Below are 23,855 nucleotides of genomic sequence, written 5' to 3' on the forward strand. Positions count from 1 at the left end.
AGAAACATCCTTGAAAATACTCTCAAAATTACCCAGCCAAAAATGATTCACTACCATGATCAATTTAGGTATATCATTGTGGGTAAAACAATGAAGCATTTTTTCTAAACTCCAGAAGATCCTTTTGTGTGACCAGATGACAGCTTTATGAACATCACAATTATCTTCAAGCCGTGTCCATTTTGACCTGTCTTGATGTTTCTTCTCTAAATCAAAGACTTATTTTGGCAATCATTGACAGCCTGTTTGAATCTATGTGGGCTTCCCTGGTAGCTCAGTTGTTAAAGAATTCGCCTGCAGTGCAGGAGACCCCATTCGATTCCTGGGCTGGCAAGATCTGCTGGAGAAGGGATAGGCTACCCACTCCAATATTCTTGGGCTTCCCTGATAGTTCAGCTGGTAAAGAATTCACCTGCAATACGGGAGACCTGGATTCAATCCCTGGGTTGAGGAGATTCCCTGGAGAAGGAAAAGGCTACCCACTCCAGTATTCTGGCCTGGAGAATTCCATGGACTGTACAGTTCATGGAGTCACAAAGAGTCGGACACAACTAAGTGACTTTCCCTTTCTCTTTTGAATCTCTCCAAGGCATTTCCTCTTTGAGTGGTGTGAGAAAACAATTTATGCTTTTATTAAATGCAAGTTTCTCTTTAAATAATCAAAATTCACTTTTTGCTTTATTTCTGTTTTATCAGATGTGTCCCAAAATTGAATCTGATCAATCTTTGACAGCCAACTAATAATCCTTCAGACTTTCTCTTATTAATTCTATTAAACCACAACACCCTCATCCAATCTTTTTGTCCCTATTTGGGGGATTTGCTCTGTTCATTTTTAATATATACAGAAATGTATCTCTGGTTAGTTAATTTTCACCTTGTTGAGTCCACCAGAATGTTCTAGTTTATATCTTTCTGGATTTCATCAGCTAGCATTTTAATATTCTCACCAACCCCAGTACCCTACCCGAATTATGCCCTGTTCTTATTCACATAGGTGAGAAATTACTGTACAAGGCAAAGATGAGGGCTGAGTCCCAGACTCACATCTTTGATCTTTGACTGCAGCACACCAGGCCTCCCTGTCCAGCATCAACTCCTGGAGTTTACTCAAACTCATATCCATTGAGTAGGTGATGTTATCTAACCATCTCATCCTCTGCTGTTCCCATCTCCTCCTGCCCTCAATCTTTCCCAGCGTCAGGGACTTTTCCAATGAGTCAGTTCTTTGCATCAGGTGGCCAAAGTATTAGAGCTTCAGCTTCACCAGCAGTCCTTCCAATGAATTTTCAGTTATGAAGTAAAATATAGAGAAAAAGGGTTGCATTGAGCCTGGCATTGACTTGTATCCTGAGTGTTACAGTGTCATTGGTCGGAGTGTGGAATGATTCCATTGGGGAATCACTGAGAAAATGTTAAGTTCCTGGAAATAGGTATGTCTTGACAGGTTTAGAGCAATGGGCTTGCAGAGCTTAAAGACCATGGTCAAGGCTATTAGTCAGTTGACTGGACTCAGAGGTTCTCACTGGGGAGAGGTGGAGAGAAAGACAGTGGAGGGAAACACAAGGGATTCTGACAGTATCACCTGGGGGAAATTTTTTCAAATGCTGGCAAACATAACTTTTTGAAAGGAAGATGATGGATACACAGAAGATTAATAATAGCTGTGATTGATATAGAGGGGCTTCAGCCTGCTGACATTGAGCTCACTGTTTCGGAGACATTCTCTCCTCTCTCCATAAAAACATTATACGCTATTTTCCCTCATTTAAAGATGCAAGGACAGAAACTTAGAGAGATTAAATAACTTTCCCAAGGTCACACAGTTAATAAACAGTGTTAAAATTACAATTGGATACAAGCCTATGAAATTTCTGCTGACCATTGTGAGTTAGCCAGCTACCCACCCCCCGCCAAGTGATATGAAAAGTGTCCTGGTTCACAGGAAACATGTGTACACACACACTTTAAACTTCCAAGATGTTTATGATTGAAAATGTAGTAATACCATCAAAATTATTTCTTAAAAATAAGGGTGAGAGCTTACCACCAAGGTACCAAAGAAATTTATAAGTGTGTGCCTGCCCAGTCACGTCCAATTCTTTGCTACCCTATGGACCAGGGTCCTCTGTCCATGGGATTTCCCAGTCAAGAATACTGGAGTGAGTTGCCATGACCTCCTCCAGGGGATCTTTCTGACCCCGGGATTGAACCTGCATCTCCTGTGTGTCCTGCGTTTGCAGGCAGATTCTTTACCACTGAGCCACCTGGGAAGCCAGAAGAAATGTACACGTGAGGTACCTAACTGGGAGGGAGAAGAGGCAGCAGCAAGGTCCAAGATGCAAGAAGGCATAGGGAACAAGACTGAGAAACAGAAAGACAACTCTAATGAAACATCGATTGCTTTCAACCCAATAATGAGGCTAATTTATATAACTAAAAATACAGGACTAAATTCCTGGTAAACAGCAGAGTAGAGTAGCCCTTCCTCATGTGACGATGTTACCTTCCCGAATAGCCTCCTGGTAGACTCAAAGTTGAGATTTTGAAGATTTTATAGGAAATCAACAATCAGCAGGCTCAAAAACCAGCCATGAGCTGTGGAAAACCATATATGTAATTTTATGTGTCCTGAAATAAAATGCATTTTACAAGTGATGAAGACAATACATCCAATAGAGGAAATAGCAATGAATTTTTCATCACTGAAAGTGGTAACAATTAATACTTTCTTTGTCATTTTGATACCATGGTGCCCATGAAGGCAGCAGGGAGTTGGTCTTGTCCACACCTGTGTTCCAGATCCTGTGTCCAAAGTCAGTGCTGAAGACATATTTGTGAATTAATTGGAAGGATTGATAATGAAACTGAAACTTCAAAAGTTTAGCCATCTGATGTGAAGAGCAGATTCATTGGAAAAGACTCTGATGCTGGAAAGATTGAGAGCAGGAGGAGAAGGGGGTGATAGAGGATGAAATGGTTAAATAGCATCACTGACTCAATGGACATGAATTTGAGCAAACTCTGGAAGACAGCGGAGGATGGGGGATCCTGGCGTGCTGCAGTCCATGGGGTTGCAAAGAGTCAGACATGACTGAGCAATTGAACGACAATAATACATATAGTATGTATTAACTTCAAATTCTCCCAAGGAGACACATGGATGTCCTAGAGCTAGTGAATGTGTGGGCACCGGCATTGACTCACTAACTCAAATAAATTAGTAATTCCATTTAAATTGATTCATCGGGCAAGAAAAGTCATTCAGGTGCCAAGGCAGGAGCTGACTCATATAGTTCCTCCATTGAAGAACAGAAGAATATTTCTGTGTTTTCTGTCTGACACACACTGAAGAGCCATCCATCTTTCTTCTGCTGCTTTTTTCTACATGAATACCTGTTGACGTCTGGGCGATCAGAACAGTGTCCACATGCAAAACAGAAAGGCCTGAGGACCAGCCGGGTGGATGCTTTAATCTGTGAATCTGTCTCAACGCGTTGCCTGATGCTTTCACCAAACATGCCCTGGCCGTCCTGCCCAGGACACTGGGTACCTCCAATGGGGCAGGTCAGGAGCAGCTTCATAGGGCTGTGTGTCATACGTGAGGCTAAACAGGGCCCTGTGCTTATAAGGGATTAAGGGCCCTCCATGCTTGATTAACCTTCTTACTTTCTGAACAAGAGGTCCCAGATTTTCATATAGGGCTGAGCCTTGCAAATCGTGGATCAGGCCATGTGCCCATCACTGTCCTTAAGGTTCTTTCCGAAAAGATAGAGCAAGCACAGTGTCTTCCCTCCAAGACCACACAGTCCAGTTGACAGCTCAGACGGGTGAAGAATGAGTGCAGAGGCTAGCATAAATCTCTCACCTCCTCTGTTCCCTTCCATCCGTCCTGCAGAAACCCTACTTCTTGGGGTCTGCATTCAGCCCCTCCTGCGGCCACCACCTCAGGTCAGACCCTCCCCATGGCCAGAAGGCCTTGCTTCGCTTTCTAAGCTGGTGATCTCCTATCCTCACAGCCCAGCCCACCCATTTACAGTTTCTCCCATCATGCCCATAGTCCTGTCTTTCCTGGCCTCATACATGCTGTGCCTTCTGCTCAGATTAACCTTCCACCCCCTATAGTCACACACTCTCACTCTCTCCAACCAGCTGCCCTTTTAGACCTTTAGGAGCTACTTCAAGGGCCACCTCTTCCAGGATATCTTCCCTGACTCCCACAGTCAGGCGAAACCATCCTTTTCTGTTCTCCCAACATCCCTGTGTTGCAGCCCCATCACGTCCGGCACTCAAGCTCAGCACACATGCCTGTTTTTCCTAATGGATTCTGAACTCTTTGCTTCCAGCAACTGTGGCTTTTCTCGTTTGAACCGTAGCGTGTGATAGGAGCACTGGCATAAGGCATATGGTGAGAGCATTGGTTGTGGGTTAAGGAGTGAGCCAGACTCTTTGGCAGGACTGACATATGTGCCCCAACAGGAGAAACAACCACCCAGGGATGCACTCTGCTTTGATGCCCAAGTTGAGATCTGGTCCCGAGCTGCCCTCTACTTGCCCCAGAAGGGAAGCCATCTTCGCACCTCCTGCGTCCCCAGCACCGGTGACTTCCCGGCCAGGACCCCATTCTGGATTCCCGCGTCTCACCACCCTTCCCACTTCTGGATACAAGCCCCAACTCCTCACAGCCATCTCGGCCACACACAGGCTCTTTTGCCTTGTTTTTCCCCAAGAGAAAGCTGACTCCCAAAACAGGGATCTCCTCTATCTTCCGTCTAACCCAATGTACACTTTGAAAGCTCTCAGAAATGCCATTAATTATAATAATAGTGACACTTTGTACTTTTATAGCCTCTTTCATCAGAAGATCTCTGAGTACTTAAAAAATATTATCTCATTAATCCTCACAACACCCTCGTGAGACAGCTGGCAGGTAAACCTATCCCAGTTTATCAGGAGAGGGAATAAGGGCAGAGCGATGACGTCTAGAGAGGGCCCTGTGTGCGCGTGCATGCTAAGTCACTTGAGTCGTGTCCAACTCTTTGTGACCCCATGGACTGTAGCTCACCAGGGTCCTCTGTCCATAGGGATTCTCCAGACGAGAATACTGGAGTGGGTTGCCATGCCCTCCTCCAGATGATCTTCCTGACCTGGGGATAAAAGCCTCTTAATGTCTTCTGCATTGGCAGGTGGTCTTTACCACTAGCACCACCTGGAAGCAAACAGAGAGATGGAAGGACTCTGTATCAAGATTCTGAGCCAGCAGGTTGGGAAGACCAATCAGTGGACAAGTCCCAAGCATATATTCTATAAAAACAATTCTGTTTCAGATTCGTCACCCATGTAGGCTATTAGAGGATATTGAGTAGAATTCCCTGTACTCTACAATAGGTCCTTGTTGGTTTTCTATTTTATGTATAGTAGTGTATATAGCTCCTAATTTATTAATGTGTATAACTGACTCACTTTGCTGTACATCTGAAACTAACACAACACTATAAACCAACTATACACCAGTAAGAAAAATTAAAAACTAAATTAAATAAATTTAGGTGTATTAATAGGTTAAAACCTGTAGTTCCTAATCTTTTAAACCTCAGTTTTGCAAGCCTTAAATAAGGTTCCCTCCCTCTCCCCAAAAAAACCTATCTGGACCTCATAGGTGAATGAATAATAGATATGCGTGATATTTAATTGGTGTTTAGAAAATGATACCAAATCATTGACCTTTCCGAACAGTCACCTTCTTATTTTTTGGCAAATACTTTCTGAGCATCTGCTCATGACCTGCTCTCACTGATGACACAGCTGAACTCAGCTTATCAATAAATGCTGGTGAATCCTCCCCACCCCCCAGCCCCGAGAGCTAACGAAGCTTCCAACAAAGAGGAAAGAGTATAATCATTTATGAATCCCAAGGCCCTTTCAACATCAGTAACACAAAACAGCACCTGAGAAAAAGTATTAATTATGTCTTTTACCGAGGCATTGGCACTCTCATCTCCCTGAGCCATGGTTGACATTCCTAACATGGAGCCGAGCAGGATTTTGAAAGTGTCTGGTTCCACATCTCATTTTGCCAATGGAGAGAAGTAGCCCCGCAGAGAGACTGGGGTGGGGGGTGGGGTCTCTATAGGGTCGAAGGATGTGTGGAGGCTGGGGGAACGTATATGGGCTTTGCTTGGCTCCGGTTTTTCCAGAGCACTCATCTTTCTCAACACCGAACACCTGAATCATATGTTTGGGAACATTAGAGAAAGTTCTGGTAAACACCAGCCCTTTCATTTTTACTTCCAAAGAGAGCTGTGGGTGTTGGATGGGGGAGGCGTGGGTGGGGAGCAGGGCAGGAGGGCAGGGGAGGAGGCTTCATGTCAGGACAAGCCCTAGGGCTCAGCGAGGGGTGGCAGCCTTGCACCCAGACGGGCTCCCCCGCTGGAGTGAAACAAGCCCTTGAGCCTCTAATGTGTGCAGGATAGAAAATAGATACCTGTCTGATATAATTAATTGTATTTTTCCTAAATTTAACATTGCCCGAAGGGGAAAATCATTTTGCTTCGTAAAATCCCTCCTGCCACACAGCGTCTACCAGCCGGCCAGATTTAATTGCTGCGATGAAAACCACAAGAAAGACCAGGTTCCCACTCAATCTATAACCACATCTACTGAAGAATAGCTTTAATCACCTTTGAAAGGGTGACCACAGGATAATTAAAGAGGAAGGGCGCTCATTGGGAATTATCCAGAAATATCAAATCTCAGCTTATCATGGAGTCCGACTTAAAATGTCTTGGCACTGGCTCCACTCCGACAGCCCCCGCTCCATTTGAAGCTAAGCCCTCGGATTTCCATTACCTCGAGATAGGGAAAACAGGCCTGTTTCACAAGTCAGCATCCACCCGTGGGTTGAGAGGTTGAAGGGGACAGTTGTAGTTGACACGAGAAAAACATAGGGTCGGATCAGACTCGAATCCTCTCTCCTCTATCACCTGCCTGTGACCTTGGCAGGTGACCTAACCTCTCTGAGTCCTCCTGCCCACAGTGAGGGTTAAGAGAGTCACTATGCAGGATTATTCAGGCCAAAGGCTCCATTCACCTGCCTTTCTTTCCTTCTGCAGAGCACCCACCCCTTTCCAGAAAGCAGACAAAAATGAATCAGGGCTTGAGATTCGTGGAGGGGACTTGGAGTCACCAGGAAGGAGCGGAGATTCAGAGTTGGAGGCCAGGCTGTGACCGCGGAGGGTGGGGGCTGTCTCCAGCTTGTTTATTTTCTCCCTTTATTGATACTCTTCCACTTTGCCCAGGGCAGGGCACTGAGGGGCAGCGGGGAACCAGTGGAGCGACATTCTTGGCAGCCTGTTCGCACCCAAAGCAGGCAGGCTTTGTTCCAGACCCACATTCCCAGGCCTCTCGCTGTCTGGCCTCCACTCTCTGGGGAGGTTGCCTAGGATGTGACTGTCTCCCTGCTCCCTCCCCTCCATCCAGAGACCTCTCCCACCAGCTCCAAGCACAGGCTCAGGGTCCTTTTCGAAGACCCAAGGAACAGAAGCATCACCAACCCCTCAAATCCTAGGCTCTCCTCACTGAGAGGTGGAGAGGGGAACAGGGGCCAGCTTGCACATCCTCGCAGCCGGAAAGAAGGATGAGTCTGGAGGGATTCATTCATTTCTCCATCCATCATAACTAGGTGTCCACTGGGCGTCTCCCCCAACACCTTCACTTAAAGTCCTGGTGGTCAAACTTGACCCAGGCTTTCAACAGCCACAGCCCCGGACCTGTGACCTCTTCTTGCTTCTGCGTCTCACTCCCTGCCTCCCTCTGGCTCTGAGCTCTGACATCCAAGCACCATACCTCACCTCTGCCCTCACCCTCAGACCCAACAGCCAGAGGAGAAGTCCAGCTGCCCCCTAACCCTCAAATAATCCACTCATATCTCCTGTGGCAGGCTGAATAATGTCCTTCCCGAAGATAATCCATATCTTAACCCCTAGAACCTGGGTACATCACCTTATGTGCAAAAGAGATTTTTGCAGATATGGTCAAAGGTCATGCAATTCAGAGGTGATCCTGATTTATCTGGTTGGACTCAATGTCATCATAAAGGTCCTTGTATGTTGTGTGTGGGAGGAATCAGTCTTACTGTAGGAGGTGGGATCACAAGACAGGAGGAGGGGGCAATGTGAGGTGGAGGGGAATGCAGGCAGTTTCTAGAAGGTGGAAAAAACAAGGGAAAGCTTTCTCCCCTGAAGCCTCCAGAAAGGATTTGCCCTGCAGACATCTTGATGTTAGACCTGTTCCCTGAACTGTGAGACAAGAGTTGTGTCTAAGCCACTAAGTCCATGGTAATTTGTTATTATGGCACTGGGACACTAACTCACGTCCAGATCTCGGGAGCTACATGAAGTGCCACATCCTGGTGTACGTGACCTTCTACAAACAGCTCAACAGGATTTTTCCCAAGGGCATGACTCAAAAGTGTTTTCAGTGGCAGGTAATGCAGTATCAGACAGGTGATACCTTGTCTTGCCCAGAGTGTGGCGGTCAGTGCATTGTGGAATTCTTGACTCTTCCTTCAAGGTGCCAGGAAGGCTGCTTTGACTCTACAAATCGTCGTCACATCCACTCCTAGAAGAAGGGATGGATGTGATGCCAGACGAGTTAGTGCTTTTATCATAAAGTGAGCTTTTTTCCCAGAAGCCGCCAAAGCTGTCTTACCTTTTGGTCTCATTGTCCAGAACATGGGGGTCCCATGACCACCTTTCATCTTCCCAGGAGGCTGAAAACCAATGGGACAGGATTGCAGGAGTTCACTTAACCCAAATATGATCCATTGCCTTGACACCCTGCTGTTGCAAACAAAACCAGGCTACATTAACCAGGAGCAAAAGGGTTGGATGGGCTAGTGCCCCTGTAGAAGCCACTCTGTCCTCAGCAACCATCAGCCTAAGTTCTACCCATCAGAATTCGTACTCCTTTGCCCGAGGAGGGAGAGGAGCTGGAGGAACTTCGGACTACCACCCATCCCCCACAGTACTCCACCAATGATGGATGAAAGATGGTGGGAAACCCCCCAGCTTCTTCATCCCCCAGATGAGAAAACCCTGTGAGTGCTGGACACTGTCTCCCATAGCCGCCTCCGCAGTTAGGCCCCAATTGCAGTGTTAATCTGCTCAGTAGTGAGCTCTGTGTTGGCCATCTCCACAGCCTGCTTCATCTCCCTGCTCCTCCAGCATATCTGCCTGGATCACTTTCCGAATAATTCACTTGCACACAATTCCCTGTCTCAGGGTCTGCTTCCGAGGCACCCCAGATGACAACAGCCAGGGAAAGGAATGTCGTCTCCCGTTGCATTTTCATTCAGGAACAGGAAGCATCAGTGCCCACTCCAAAATGTCCTTTCCAAAGCACTCCTGCTAAGTCGCTTCAGTCATGTCCGACCCTTTGCAACCCCATGGACTGTAACCATCCAGGCTCCTCTGTCCATGGGATTCTCCAGGCAAGGATACTGAAGTGATTGCCATTTCCTCCTTCAAGGGATCTTCCTGACCCAGGAATTGAACCCAGGTCTCCTGCACTGCAGACAGATTCTTTACCACCTGAGCCGCAACTTCTCAGCAAAAGCTGAATGTTGTTCCTCGGACTCTTCCACGAAGTGCTTGAAAGTTGGAGCTTTCTCTGGACCATCACACGTGCATCCATTTATCCAGGAACTGCTGAAGCTGGACTCTGGCTTGTCTGCTGGGTTTCCTAAGGTGAATTAGAATCACCAATCAGCAATCCCTGACTACCAGGAGCAGCCAAAGCAGAAGGAGGAGAGATGAAAAGGCCAGGCAGCCCAAGAAAGGAAGGCATCAGTCTTACCAGGAGGGAGATCTCACATGGGAACTGATCTGAAAAGATGAGAAGAAAGGGTTATTTAAGCCAGGGGTGCAGCACAAGAAGAAGGAACAGAGTTATAGCAGAGAGACCGCATCTGGGGGCTCGTGGGTCCCGTGTAAGGCTGGGTGGTGGGGAGGGATGTTTGGGGAAACAGAAGATGAGCTGGAGAAGAAGGTAGAACTGGAGAAAGAATGCCTGTTTGGAGACATAGCACCCACCTCTTAGGTGTCTTCTCTGCTGAGTTCTCAGTCCTAGTGTTTGTGAAACCGGCCCACCTCTCCCTCCAAGGTGGCTATTACTAAACTCTTTCCTTTACACAACCATTTACGAGGTGTTGTAACATAGATTCACATTAAATCTTCACCACAAATGTTTCCTCCCATTTCTCAATTAGAAGGTCAGTTTCTACACGATATAGGGTCTTTTCTAAAGCCACACAGATAACAGGGGGAACATCCAAGATTTGAATTGAAGTCATCCTCTTCCAAAGGGATTCTAACCACCCTCTTTTCAACTAAGAAAATAGACAAGGAGTCCATTTGCCTAATACACCTGGTTTCATTAATGGAAAGGCGCCATCATTATGAAAAATTATCTTCTTGTCAGATGCATCAAATTCTGCTGTCTGATAAAAATATAAGGCAAGCCTTTCACATTTCCTAATATCTAATATTTCCATTTAAATTTTCTAGTATCACACTTTTAAAAGATTCAAAGGAAGCAAGTACAATTAATGTTAATGACATAATTTATCTAACCCAGTACATCCCAAATATTATCCTGTCAACATGTAATCAACGTTTAAAAATCACTCATTATTATGAGACATTTACATTCTTTGGTTTGTACCAAGTCTTCACAATGTGGGTATACTTATGCTTACAGCACATACAGTTTGAATCAGCCACGTTTCAAGCGCTCAGAAGTCTCATACAGTAGTAACATCACACTGTCCAGGACAGCTGTAAATTTACATGGCACAGGGCTTAGAGCCCTGACTTGGAGTAGTCCTGGATTTTTCTCTCCATCTCCATTTCAAGTTGCATTGCCAGCCTTTACCAATTCTGATCAGTGGGGGAAAAAAGGGGACCATTGAGCAAAGCCGAGCCATGTGAACTCATGAACCGACCGGTAGGCAAGAAGCCAGGGGTGTGGCACAAGTGTCGGCAACCGCAAGCCTCTCACAGGCCAAAATCAGCCCCAGTGGGTTTTAATGTAGCAGGTGAACTATGAATGGTCTTTCCATTTGCAAAGTGTGGTGTAAATAAATAAGCAAACAAATAAATAAGAATATGAAACAGCAGTGCTACATGGCTAGAACAGCCTAAAATATTTACTATCTGACCCTTCACAGAAAACATACTGACCTCTGGTCTAGTTAGTTCTATATGTATTTTTTTCTTTACATCAATAGGATTTATAGCATTTAAATTCTATTCTGTCACCATAATTCTGTACTTTTTTTCCTATTAATTCAATATTTCTCTAATTTCAATAGTCAACAATTTTTTTCCGTAGTATTTTCATTCTTAAGTTCTTCATTTGACTCAGTGCTTAATTAGCTGAATTTGCAGTCAACGATTTATTTTGTTTTCAAGAAAATCACTTCTATGGTCTGTTATCTGGGATGCTACTATTTGACCAATGGTCCAGGTTTTGTTTGGTCGTGTCCTTACACTTAAGGAGGAAAATTCAGCTCAGCCCCTGCCCTTATGGGAGTTGTATTCCTTTCCCTGGACTTTATATGTCACCACTTTGTCTTTGGACATTGGAGGCTGCACAAGTGTTCTCACCATCATCTTCCACTCATCTTTTGATCAGCTCGACCTTGAAACAGAGGGCCATTTTTCAGAGGGCCACCCAGAACTACACTGCCTAACTTCTTTCATATTTCAGAACACAAGGCTATTGCATTTATACCTGAAATACAATTTTCCTGGGTGTAAGATTCTTGATTCATACCTCATATCATTTAGAATGCCATAACCATGGCTCCTTCTTGGAGTGAAAAATCTAAAGCTTGATTCTTCTTTGTTCCAGGAGACTTGTATTTTCTGCTCGTATGTCTGAAGAAGTCCATTTACCTTTGATGGTCAGTAAATTAAACAGGATATGTCTTGGTATCAGATATTCTTTATCTACTTATTTTCTAAAACGCAGTGTGGCCTTTTAACTTGAATAAGCTTCCTCTTTCTTTGGCGGGAAATTTTCCTTCAGTTATGTCAATGGTTTGTTGGCTTTGGTGTTTCAGGCCACAGATTAATCTCATCAGATACTATCTATCAGACTGCACACTAATACCTTTCCTCTAATTGATGTAATCTCTTTACTTCCTCCTCTGCATTCATCTCAAGCACTTCCTTAATATCAGTAATTCAGCACTGCAACCATATCATCCTGTTCTTTGTTTTGTGATTTATGTAGTGATTCAGGCATGCCGTTGCTTCAGTTTTCAGGTTGTTTACTTAAGCCCATAACATCACTTGTCTTCTTATCACATGATTTTCATCTCTAAGTTTCTCTTTTGCTAAACTCATGGCCATATTATATTCTTCTATGAAAGTGAAAGTGCTAGACACTCAGTTATGCCTGATTCTTTGTGACGCCGTGGACTGTAGCCTTCCAGGCTCCTCTGTCCATAGAATTCTCTAGGCAAGAATACTGGAGTGTGTTGCCATTCCCTTCTCCAGGGGTTCTTCCCAATCCAGGGACTGAACCTGTGTCTCCAGCAATCACAGGCAAATTCTTTATCATCTGAGCCACCAGGGAAGCCCATATTCTTCTGTAGCACAAAGCAGTTGCTAGGAATCCTCTTTAGTTCCTTGGGTTATATTTTCTCCAGGACTAGGTTCTTCATTTCTGCTTAATACACAGTGTTCCTTGTTATTTTTTTACACTTAGCCTTTGACATGTTTGCATAGTGGCCAAATTATATCTTTTCATCCAACTCATCTTAAACAAGGGCATTTCTGTCCAGACCTTCTATTTTCTCTGATTAAAAAGAAAAAAACCTTTCTGTAAAAATTGGAATCAGATCCCTCCTCCTGGACACATGTCCTGGACCACTGGTCACTCCCCCTGCAGCAGCTGCTTTCCTTTCCAGGAGCAAGGCCATCAGGCAACCACATGTCTTATAACTCCGTAAAGAAATAACTTCTGCTCCAACCCTATCCTATTTCTATCTTGACTGATTAAGGCTGATGCTGTATAAGGATGACTCAGTGAATTTTCCTTGGCTTTTCCCAAGGGTTCCTATTCATCCCCTTGGTCTGCCCTTTTCAAAATTAGGAAAGGGGACTATTGACCAAAAAAATATATTTGAGAATTTGGTCAACTCACTCTCTCATTCCTGTAGCAGTTGGCAGTATGGCCTTCCCTGGTGGCTCAGTGGTAGAGAACCCACCTGCCAATGCAGGAGATGCAGGTTCCCTCCATGGGTTGGGAAGACCCCCTGGAGAAGAAAATGACAACCCACTCCAATATTCTTGCCTGGAGAAGTCCGTGTACGGAGAAGCTTGGAGGGCTGTAGTCCATGGGGTCACCAAAGAGTCCGACGTGACTGAGAGTCTATAAACAACAATTACTTGGGAGTATTAAGATGATAGCAATGGCACCCCACTCCAGCACTCTTGCCTGGAAAAATCCATGGACAGAGGAGCCTGGTAGGCTGCAGTCCATGGGGTTGCTAGGAGTCGGACACAACTGAACGACTTCACTTTCACTTTTCTCTTTCATGCATTGGAGAAGGAAATGGCAACCCACTCCAGTGTTCTTGCCTGGAGAATCCCAGGGATGGGGGAGCCTTGTGGGCTGCCGTCTAAGGGGTCGCACAGAGTTGGACATGACTGAAGCGACTTAGCATTAGCATTCAGATGATATGCAAACAGTCATTTCAGAATCTTTTATTTCTCCTTTTAATGCTCCTACAATTGCATGTGAATAGCATGAGATGGTGTTTTATTCATTACTTTACTGAATCTTTTTATTGTTGACTTGTTCTTATCTATTTTTATCCATTTTATTAGGTGTTACAGAAGGAAGATTCTGTGGACCATCTTTATCTCAACACATGTGTTCAGAAGTCCCCTCCCTTTCGTAATCCCAAACTTCAGTAAACTGGCATCTATGCCTTCCTTCTCTCTACGCATTTTCCCATGGAAGTCCTCTTGTCAGCAATCCCCTTCCTCCTTATTTTCAAACACCCAAGTCCTAATCATCCTTTAACACCCAGATCAAATGACACTCCTCCGTGAAGTCTTCCTTATCCACTCCTCAAAACATGACCTCTTCATTCCCTTGACCCTCCCACTCACCTTTCCATTCTCACGCTGTCCACCACTTCCCACTTGGCTCTAAATCTTCTTGTGACCGTGGCGGTCCCTCTGGCTGCGTGGTGGTGTCCATGATGGAAAGGTCTGTATGCCCTTTATGCCTGTGTCCTTTATATGTAGTGAGATAAAGAACCGAGTACAAGCTCAGTTAACATTTCAGTTAACTGTCGAGCCTGTACTCTTAACACCTAGGAGCTACAACTCCTGAAGTTCATGAGCCCTAGAGCCTGTGTTCCAGAACAAGGGGAGCCAGCACAGCGAGAATACCAAGCACGGGAACTAGAGAGTGGCCCTGTTTGCCGAAACTAGAGAAAAAGTCCACACAGCAGTGACGACTCAGCACAGCCAAAAATAAATAGACAAAATTATTTTTTTTAAGTATTATTTACAATCCTTTTAATGCATACATAGAATCATGTCTCTTTTCTTGTCTGGTTCTCAAAGTGCCTTTCCACCCGGCTCAGAGTCATGGCCAAGATTCTTGAACCGTAGCGCGTACCATCGCGAGGGCAGAACTGCTACTGCTGCCCTGACACACCCGCCCCCAGCTCCCTGTGCCTTCTTTGCACCACGGGGCCCATGCCAGACTCCTCGCTTTGTCTTGGACTCTCCAAATATCTCAGGTCTCTGCTCTTACCTTTCCACCCTCCTGGAATGCCCTCCCCTGAGATGCTCGGGAGACGAGCTTCCTGGGGCCCAGCTCCTGCATCCGTTCATAGCAGGCCTGAATATTGAATGAGGAAAGATAAGAGTGGCTCTGCCTAGGACTGCTGCTGTCATAAGGATCATTAAGCCATGGGACGTGAGGAACGGTGAGGGGCTGGTGGTCCCAACCTCTTCCTTCTTTCCCTCTGGAGCAATGGAAGACTTAGAGTTTGGGGTGTGATATGCTGGCAAGAGGTCAGGGGAGAACAAAGTCAGCATCTGAACCCCTTTTGTGCTGCTTGGAGCCCACCAGCCCTTCCTCACTTGTAGCCTCATAAAAAGATAGCCTTCTGGGTAGATTTCCTTTATTCTGCATTGGCTGTCCCATCTCCTCCACTTCTATAGGGTTTTCTTTTCTTCTCTCTATTTGACCATTCCTAACTTCTCAAAAAGATGTTTGTGGCCAGGCCCCCCTGTCCCATCAAGATGTGAACTTCTATGGCTGAGATCCCATCTTTACCTTCTGAACTGTGGTACCCCGTACAGGACCTGGCACGAAAGAGACAGAGAAAGTAAGTGTTTGCTAATGCATGCCTGAATGACTGCATGAATGAACAAGGCAGTGTTTATTCTTCCAGCAGAGTGGTGCTATGGCTTGAAAGAGCAGATATATTTCCCCAGATTGTCAAACTAAGATCTGAAAGAGTAGAAACATTTCCCCAGATTGTTAAACTGAGGCCAAGGAAGCAGATTCCTTTTCTGTTAAAAATCGAGATTCATCCCAGCCCTGTGGACACCATCCCTCTTATTCCTTTATTGCCCTTTCCCTCTCCAAGACTCCCACTCTTTATTCTTAAACCCTCTCCCAACCCCTCCCTCAATTACCCCTTCCCACGGGTGTCTCAGGAAGCCTAACAGCTTCTCTGCAACTCAGTTTCATAAATTCTTCTCCTCTGTCCCATGTCCCAAGCAATGCAGCTCACTCAGGGTCTCCTGCTGACCTGGGTGTCCTAATGGCTGGATCCACATATTCATAGCATTTTTAGAAAAGTCATGCACATCTAATTACGTGGAGACACTAGCACATTCATTTCCTGGTTTTCACTCACACAGATGGTAGGAAAAAATTTGAGAAATTTAACCCTAAAAGACTATACAACACATTGCCCACATCTGGAGCTGGATCAGATATGGGACCAGCGGAAAGGAAAAATGTTTCTTTTTTTTCCTTTAATTCCTCTGGGGCCAAGGAAGACCACACTCCTTCTCCTTGACTTCACAATGATTCTGGACTCCTCATGGAAATTTCTGTTCAAATTCCACCACTAGGAGGGCCAAGGAGTATCAGAAATCCCTCATATTTCTCAGAATTGTGTCTGTTTTGGAATTTGCTTACAGAAACTGGACAAAGTCATTTACAAAATTGAGCTTTGAACTTGGGGACATGTTTTTCTAACAAATGAGTTATAAATGCCTACTGTGCGCTAGGCACAGAGTAGATATTTGGGAAAGGAGAACTTAGGAAAACATGATGCCTGCCATTAGCTCCCCCACCAGACTTCCTATGAACTAAAAGAGGAAGAGAGAGCTTCTTCTAAGTAGATGTGGCCTTGCACCAGGACACACCGCTTGGTAAGAGGAGCACGGGCTGGATTTCCCTTCTCACTCGGCCTCTTACCCGGGTGCTCTAGTGTAGTCAGCAGCCAATGTACATACCCAATGTACAGAGCAGCCCTGCCTGTCACCAATGAGCCCTGGTAGGTATCGATTACAGAGCATCTCAGATGTCGCAGGACAGGCAGACAGACTTGATCTGCTGTTGGCTCTGCTGTGGCTCAGATGGTCAAGAATCTGCCTGCCAATGCGGAGACCCAGGTTCAAGCCCTGGCTTGGGAAGATCCCCTAGAGAAGGAAATGGCACCCTACTCCAGTATTCTTGCCTGGGAAACCCCATGGACAGAGGAGCCTGGTGGGCTACCATCAGTGGGGTTGCAAAGAGTTGAACACAACTGAGCGACTAACAGACACACTTGGCTGTGCTGCTCACAAACTGTGTGAGTTGGGATTAGGTTCTCAGCATCTCTACTCCTCGTTTTCCTCATCTGTAACTTTGGACGAAGACTGACTTCCCCAGATTGTCCTGAGGATGAGATGGCAGGGGAAGTATGATAACCAAGGAATGCTTGTAAATATGGTCATCAATCCATAGTACTGTTATCACCTGTGTTATCATGGAGATCATGTTATGAACAAATGGCTATCTGGTGCAGCTAGAAGTCTGTCACTTAAAGCACTTTGCTTTGACGTCATTCATCACAACAGGATCCATTGTGGATCTTAAATCTTCTATTTGAGCTCTACTTCACATCCCTTTATGCTGGCTCTGTATACACATCTACATAAGGCAAGTTACAGGTGGATTCTTTACCACTGAGCTACCAGTTTTTACACTTAAAAACTGTCTTAAAGGGCTATTTTGATGGCTGTGTTGCTAATAAACTTGGGACAGGGAAGTAAGAATGAGGCAGTAGCAGAGAACAGCTAGAGGTATTGGCAAAGTAGCAGTATCACCATGCAGAGCAGAGTAGGTAACCTTAGAGCAGGACGATGTTATATTAATAACAGCCCCTGCTTAGCCCCATGCTGGATGTCCTGCCTGGGTCTCCATCTTCTGCAGCATGATTTCATTTTGATTCATGTGTGTTGACTGAATAAATGAATCACTACTCACATATTTCCAGGCCTAACTGGGAGACCAGCAAGGCAACAACTGAGATGCTGTGAGGCAGGTATTACAGTAAAGAGTTACATCCCGTGTCCCAGAGGAAAGGGAAGCTGACTTTTTCTGGGGCAGTAAGTGGGATGTGAGGAAAGTCCTCACAATAGCAGTGATGTTGAAATGGGCATTAAAGGGTACAGAGGAGTTTTCCAGTCATATGGGGAGAACAGAAACACACAATGGAAAGGTCAACATTAACAAGTGCTCAGAGATAACAAGTATGTAGAATGTTCATAAACCCACGGGAATGTCTGCACCTGGAACATAGTAGGTGTTCAGTAAATCTTCGCTGCATGAATGAATGATTGCTGTAGGAGTGGTTGAATCCAAGTCTGGGGTTCAAGTGGGCTTTTCCAGTGAGGAGGTACTGAAGTAGTTACTGGTGTGAATATTCTGTGACCTTTAAATAAATCCCTGGAGGATAAGAATTGTGTGATTATCATCTCTGAATTCAAAATGCAGAGCCAGGGCTTGAGACCAAGTAAGATATATTGACTAATAACTGTACTTTTCTATACCAGCCTCTCTCCCTGAGTCCAGGCTCCTTTATTCTAGTTCACTGACACCCTTGAACACTTAGGATCTAGCGTGTATAAGACAAAACTTGACACCTCCTGTCCCAGCCATGCTTCTCCGCATGCAGCAGTGGACACTGTTAGGATTCACGTCTATCTTGGCCACCTCCCTTTCTTATCACCCAGTTTGTCTCCCCTTTTCAGGCCTATGCAGTGAGGCAGGTCTACACTGAGAGCAGAAGCGTTGTGTGCACTTCTTGCTTGGGACCTCTGAACCCTGCCTTGCTCTGATCAGGAGACCACAAGCTTCACAAGGTACAGCTATAAGTGGCTTTGTGCCCACCTGCACTGGATACCTATCATGAACAAAAATAAACTTTAACATACTGAGATTTGGTATGTGGGTGGTATTTGTTACCAAGCATAACTCATCTCACACTGACTAATACACCCAATCTCTCCAATCTTAATAATACTGCTCATTTACCCCAGACAAAAACACACAACATCTTTCTTTTTCTCACACCCTGATAACATCTAACCCACTTCTAAGTCCTGTCAGATCCACATCTAAAATATTTCTGCAATTGATGGTTTATTACCATTTCCATTCTGTCCACTCTGTTTTAAATTTCCCTGGGAGGTTGTAGCAGCTGTCTAATTGATCTCTCTAGTTCCATTCTTGTCTTCTCCCCACAGAAGTGAGAGGGACAATTTAAAACATTTTCCATTTCTATTATTTCTTTGCTTACATAGACCCGCTGTCTGGAGATTAAGTCCAAATTCCATGTTGTGGTTTACAAAGTCCTGAGGGATTGGCTTCATGTTATTTCTCCAGACTCTTCTGAGACAGTCAATTCCACCCTTCTCCAGTTCTACCCCAGGCACCCTGGATTCCCAAAGGGCCCCCACCCCAGAGCCTTTGCACCAGATGCTCTTGTTATCTGCAGTGATCTTTCCCCCCTGCTCTTCCCAAATGTGGCAATTACTCATTATCTTTTCTCAGATAATCCGTCACCTCCTCAAAGAAGCCTTCCCTGATTCCCCTCTTTTAAGCCAACCCTCCTCTCTTCAGTGACCCTATATCACATCGCTTCATTTTGCTACCATCACAAAACTTAACTCCAAATTAAAGTCTTTTTGTGTGTTTGCTTATTTTTTTAGCTATCTTCTCCCACCAGAATGTTGTGTCCATTGGATTTCTAACATCTAGAAGAAGTCTCAGCATGGAGCAATCCTTCCATATACGGTCATGACTGACTGAATGGATGAATGAGTCACCAGCATCATTGTTACCCTTGATAGAATCAAATGAGATCACAGCCCACAACTTTGAGGATGATGACGTCTTGGGCCCAGCAGTGTGTTACAATTCTTTCTTAATCCAAAATAAAGAAGGAAAAGGAAATTGCAAAAGGAGACAGAACAGGAGAGACTGGAAAAGCATTGTTCACTACCCAGCTCAGGGGGCCTCTCATGCCTGACAAATAATGAATTAGAGAGAGATCAGAACATCCAAGACCAAAATAGTCATTAACTGCCACTCTCCCCAGACCCCCTCCCTCAACACGCCGGCTGCCAGAAGCCAGCCCAGACAGTCCAGTCAGGAAACAAAAAGATGGAACAGAAAGGCCCCTTTGAGCAGCCCGGTTATTAAGAGCTCTAGACGGTGGGGGGAGAGAGTGTGCACAGCTTAACTCAAACATTCGTGCAGAAATGTAAAAAACAATTATGACATTCAATTATTCCATTAAGTGAAATTAACCATTCTTCTCGTTCTTTGAAAAGACCAAAGAAAGCAGAGATCTGAATAATTAGGTCAGTGAAGAATTGTGAAGAAAGGATGTCTAGACTTTTATTTTCATTAAAAGTAGGAGGGGGTTTCGCATTTGCTGTGCTGTGTGTGTGTGTGTGTGTGTGTCCGCTTGCTCTAAGAGCGCCTTTGAATTCCCGGGGTGGTCACATCCGAGGCTCTGCCCTGGCAGGTACGGCCAAGTCCGGATCAAGGAGTGGCATTCCCACTTTGATGTTGGCTGTCATGCTCTGTTGCTTGACGATCTCTTTGGCTGCCTGCAAGTCTGTTGTCCTGGGCGACCAGGTAAACCCAGCCAGGAGCACAGACCCTGTCTCCCATCCTCCCTGGCACCACGAGCAGAGGAGAAAGGGAGAGATGTGCAGGTAGAGATGTCCCCCAGCACTCCTTGAGTTCCCAGGAGGGGTTTGGCTCTTGATCATCATCTACTGAAGCTGTTACCTGGTGATGGCTCAGTGGACGACACACGTGCATATACCTGCATGATTACACGTGTGAATAAACACACTCACCCACACGGCTCAACTGTGACATAAGAGAGAGAAGGGGAAGTGGAAAAACAGGGTCACTCCCTGAGCCCTTGGGTGTATTGTTTATTCTCTCACGCCCATGTGTGTTGCTACAAATGAGAATAAAGACAAGAAAAGACCCTGATGCTGGGAAAGATTCAAGGCAAAAGGAGAAGGGGGTGGCAGAGGATGAGATGGTTAGTTAGCAACACTGACTCAATGGACATGAATTGGCTCGTAATCTGGGAGATAATGGAGGACAGGGGAGCCTGGCATGCGGCAGTTCACGATGTCACAAACTCTCAGACATGACTTAGTGACTGGCCAGCAACAACTGCCACCACCTGAGCAGGAAGCTGTGGGTAGCAAGCATGCTGCCGTGTCTCAGCATCTCAACTCAGTGTCGGACTTCCCTTGTCCAACATGACATAATTTTGCCAACAAAATGTTCCTGTATGTGATTCAGTAGTCTGAAAATATGGAGTATCAATACTACCTGGGTTTTTGTTGTTGTTTTGGTTTTTTGTTTTGCTTTATATATATATTTTTTAATTATGTGTCAAGTGGTCCATTTCTCCAAGGATGCTTGGAACATCAAACATGCTTCTTTGTGATAAGGGTCTCTGTTGTTTAAAAGTTTATCCCATGACAAGTCCAAAAGCATATAACATTAAACTACAGCCTGGACATTGCTTTAAAATGGCTTTCTAAATTTTGTAAACTTTTAAACTTGATGAAATACATATAACATAATATTCACGTCTTAACCATTTTTAAGTGTACAGTTTGTTGGCATTAAACGCATTCACCCTGTTTGGCAACCACCACCATCCATGTACACAGGACTGTTTTCATCCTGCAAAACTAAAACTCTGCCCCTGTTAAATACTAACTCCACAGTCCCCCCTCCACTCCACCCCTGGAAGTCATCATGCAACTGTCTGTCTCTATAAATTTGGCTCCTCCAAATACCTCATAAAAGCAGAATCATACAGTAGGTCTTTTGGGGTCTAGTTTATTTCTCTTAGCATAAATATCCTCAAGGTTCATTCATGTTGCATGTGTCAGAATTGCCATCCTTTTTATGTGACAGAGTAATATTCCATTGTATGTATAGACTACATTTTGTTTTCCCATTGATCCTTTAATGGATAACTGGGTTGCTTCCACCTTGGGACTATTGTAAATTATGCTGCTATGAAAATGGGTGTACAAATGTCCCTCCTAGTTACTGCTTTCAATTCTTTTGGGTTTTAAGGTTAAGTATTAAAGGAGAAAAAAATAAAATATCATTTTCTATTCCTGGAAAGGGAGATTCTGTTCTATGTATTGAGTTATCATAACATTATAGAAAGTATACAATACATTCTTGGCATTCAAGTAGAATTAAAATTTTGGTTGTAACACTTAAAAGCATCGTCAATTTTTAAAAGTAAAAAATTTAAAGAGCATAGTCAATTTAGATAAACTAACTTCTCCAAGATTCACTTTATTGACAAGCAAAAAAAAAAAAAAAATAGTTCTTTCCAATCTAGAAAGGTGACTGTGAGAATTGAATTGATGAAGATCAGTCCCAGGAAGGCAGGGAAGAAATCAGCCTCACTCACACCACGTCCCAAAGTCTTCTATGACGCCTGGCCCAGAGAGCGCTTAGCAAAAAGCAGTCCATGGGTCAAGTGTAAATGACTATGTACGGTTCACCTTACACATTGTGGGGTACATAGGAGGCACCTGGTAACTGGGGAGTGGTGTTACTCTCACGGTCATCTTGGTGATCTCAACATATTCAGTTGGAATCGCCACTGTTCAGAGGCTTGGCCCCTCCCTTAACAAGGAAGACTGGTAAGCACGGTATGGAAGGAACTTGGCAAGGTCAAGCAGATTAGAGCAGAATCAGAGTTAAACTCTGCCTCCTAAGTCCCAGTCTAGGGCTCCATCTCATCCATTTCTTGTTCCAACAAAATAGATTAGTCAAAGCTCAACAAAAGCCTGATACACAGTCTCCCATATGTCACCAGGAACATTCCTTTACAAACCTCCATCTCCTGGGTGTGTCACATTCTAGCAGTCATCTCAACTCAGAGCTCTGGACTACTTTCCAAAAGCTGCTGCAACAAATCAGAGGCTGCCTGCAGTCCTTGGCTCATGACCCCATCCATACATCATTCCAGCCTTGTGCTTCAGTCATCACCTCTCCTCCTCCTTCCTCTATGGCCAAATCTCCTTGTCCCCCTCTGTAAGGACACTCCTGATTATATTTGTGGTCCACACAGACAATCCAGGATCATCTCTTCATCTCAAGGGTCTTGACTTAATCACATCATCAGCAAAGTATGATTTGCCATGTAAGGTAACATTCACAGGTTTAGGGAAGTAAGACTTGGATACCTTTGAAGGGTCATTATTTATCCACCACATACCTCCAAGGGGATGCAAGACTGATGATATATTCTCAATCTAGTCTCACTTATGTTCTCAATAAGTGAGTCCAAGAAATACGAAAAGTAATGACAGCTGAAGAGCTGATAGCATCTTGATCAAGGATCTGCTTCCAGCTTCCCTCGTTCTTCTTTCTTCTCCTGCAGCCTGGCACTGACCCCACCTTCACAAGGTATACTCATGGGACCTCTCTTTCTCCTCCTACACCTGCTCCAGGCCAAGCTCTCACACTCCTCTGCAATCAATATTCTTCTTACCTTCCATCTCAGCAGCCAGGAGCTAAAGGCCCACTGGGGCATCCACTCCAACTTGGGATAATCCCAATCACTGTCCAAAGTCCTTTTAGTTGATCAGAACCCTGAGTGCCTGTAGCTTCTACCCATTTGTGATCCGAAGCTCTACATCTTGAGGTCCCAGAGATGAAGTCCATTGTCCCTCCAGTGTAGACAAAGAACCAAAGGAGAGGGACTGGGGAGGTCCTTAGAGGGTAAATGGTCAGAATCCAAAGCTAGCGAAGGAGTGTCTGCAAGGACCTTCTAAGTTTGATGAGGAAATAGAATCTGAGTCCCTGTGTGTTGATTGGGCAGGATTAAAGCAAAGAAGAAATTGGTAGGAAGCAGAAGAAGCACAAGCTGGAATCAAGATTGCCAGGAGAAATATCAATAACCTCAGATATGCAGATGACACCACCCTTATGGCAGAAAGTGAAGAGGAACTAAAAAGCCTCTTGATGAAAGTGAAAGTGGAGAGTGAAAAAGTTGGCTTAAAGCTCAACATTCAGAAAACGAAGATCATGGCATCCGGTCCCATCACTTCATGGGAAATAGATGGGGAAACAGTGTCAGACTTTATTTTTCTGGGCTCCAAAATCACTGCAGATGGTGACTGCAGCCATGAAATTAAAAGACGCTTACTCCTTGGAAGAAAAGTTATGACCAACCTAGATAGTAT

The 23,855-nt window shown here is 44.8% G+C and overlaps 1 long non-coding RNA gene across 1 annotated transcript; it reads right to left on the reverse strand.

Moving 5' to 3' along the window:
• Window positions 1–14,975: 14,975 nt before the first annotated feature.
• LOC133233995 (uncharacterized) lies at window positions 14,976–23,261 on the reverse strand. Its single transcript, XR_009731947.1, has 3 exons — window positions 23,162–23,261; window positions 17,886–18,042; window positions 14,976–15,398 (listed from the first exon to the last, which is right to left on the reverse strand). It is a non-coding gene; the product is annotated as an uncharacterized LOC133233995 (long non-coding RNA).
• Window positions 23,262–23,855: the final 594 nt, after the last annotated feature.

This window comes from Bos javanicus, chromosome 21, assembly GCF_032452875.1.
Source record: "Bos javanicus breed banteng chromosome 21, ARS-OSU_banteng_1.0, whole genome shotgun sequence".
Taxonomy (NCBI): domain Eukaryota; kingdom Metazoa; phylum Chordata; class Mammalia; order Artiodactyla; family Bovidae; genus Bos; species Bos javanicus.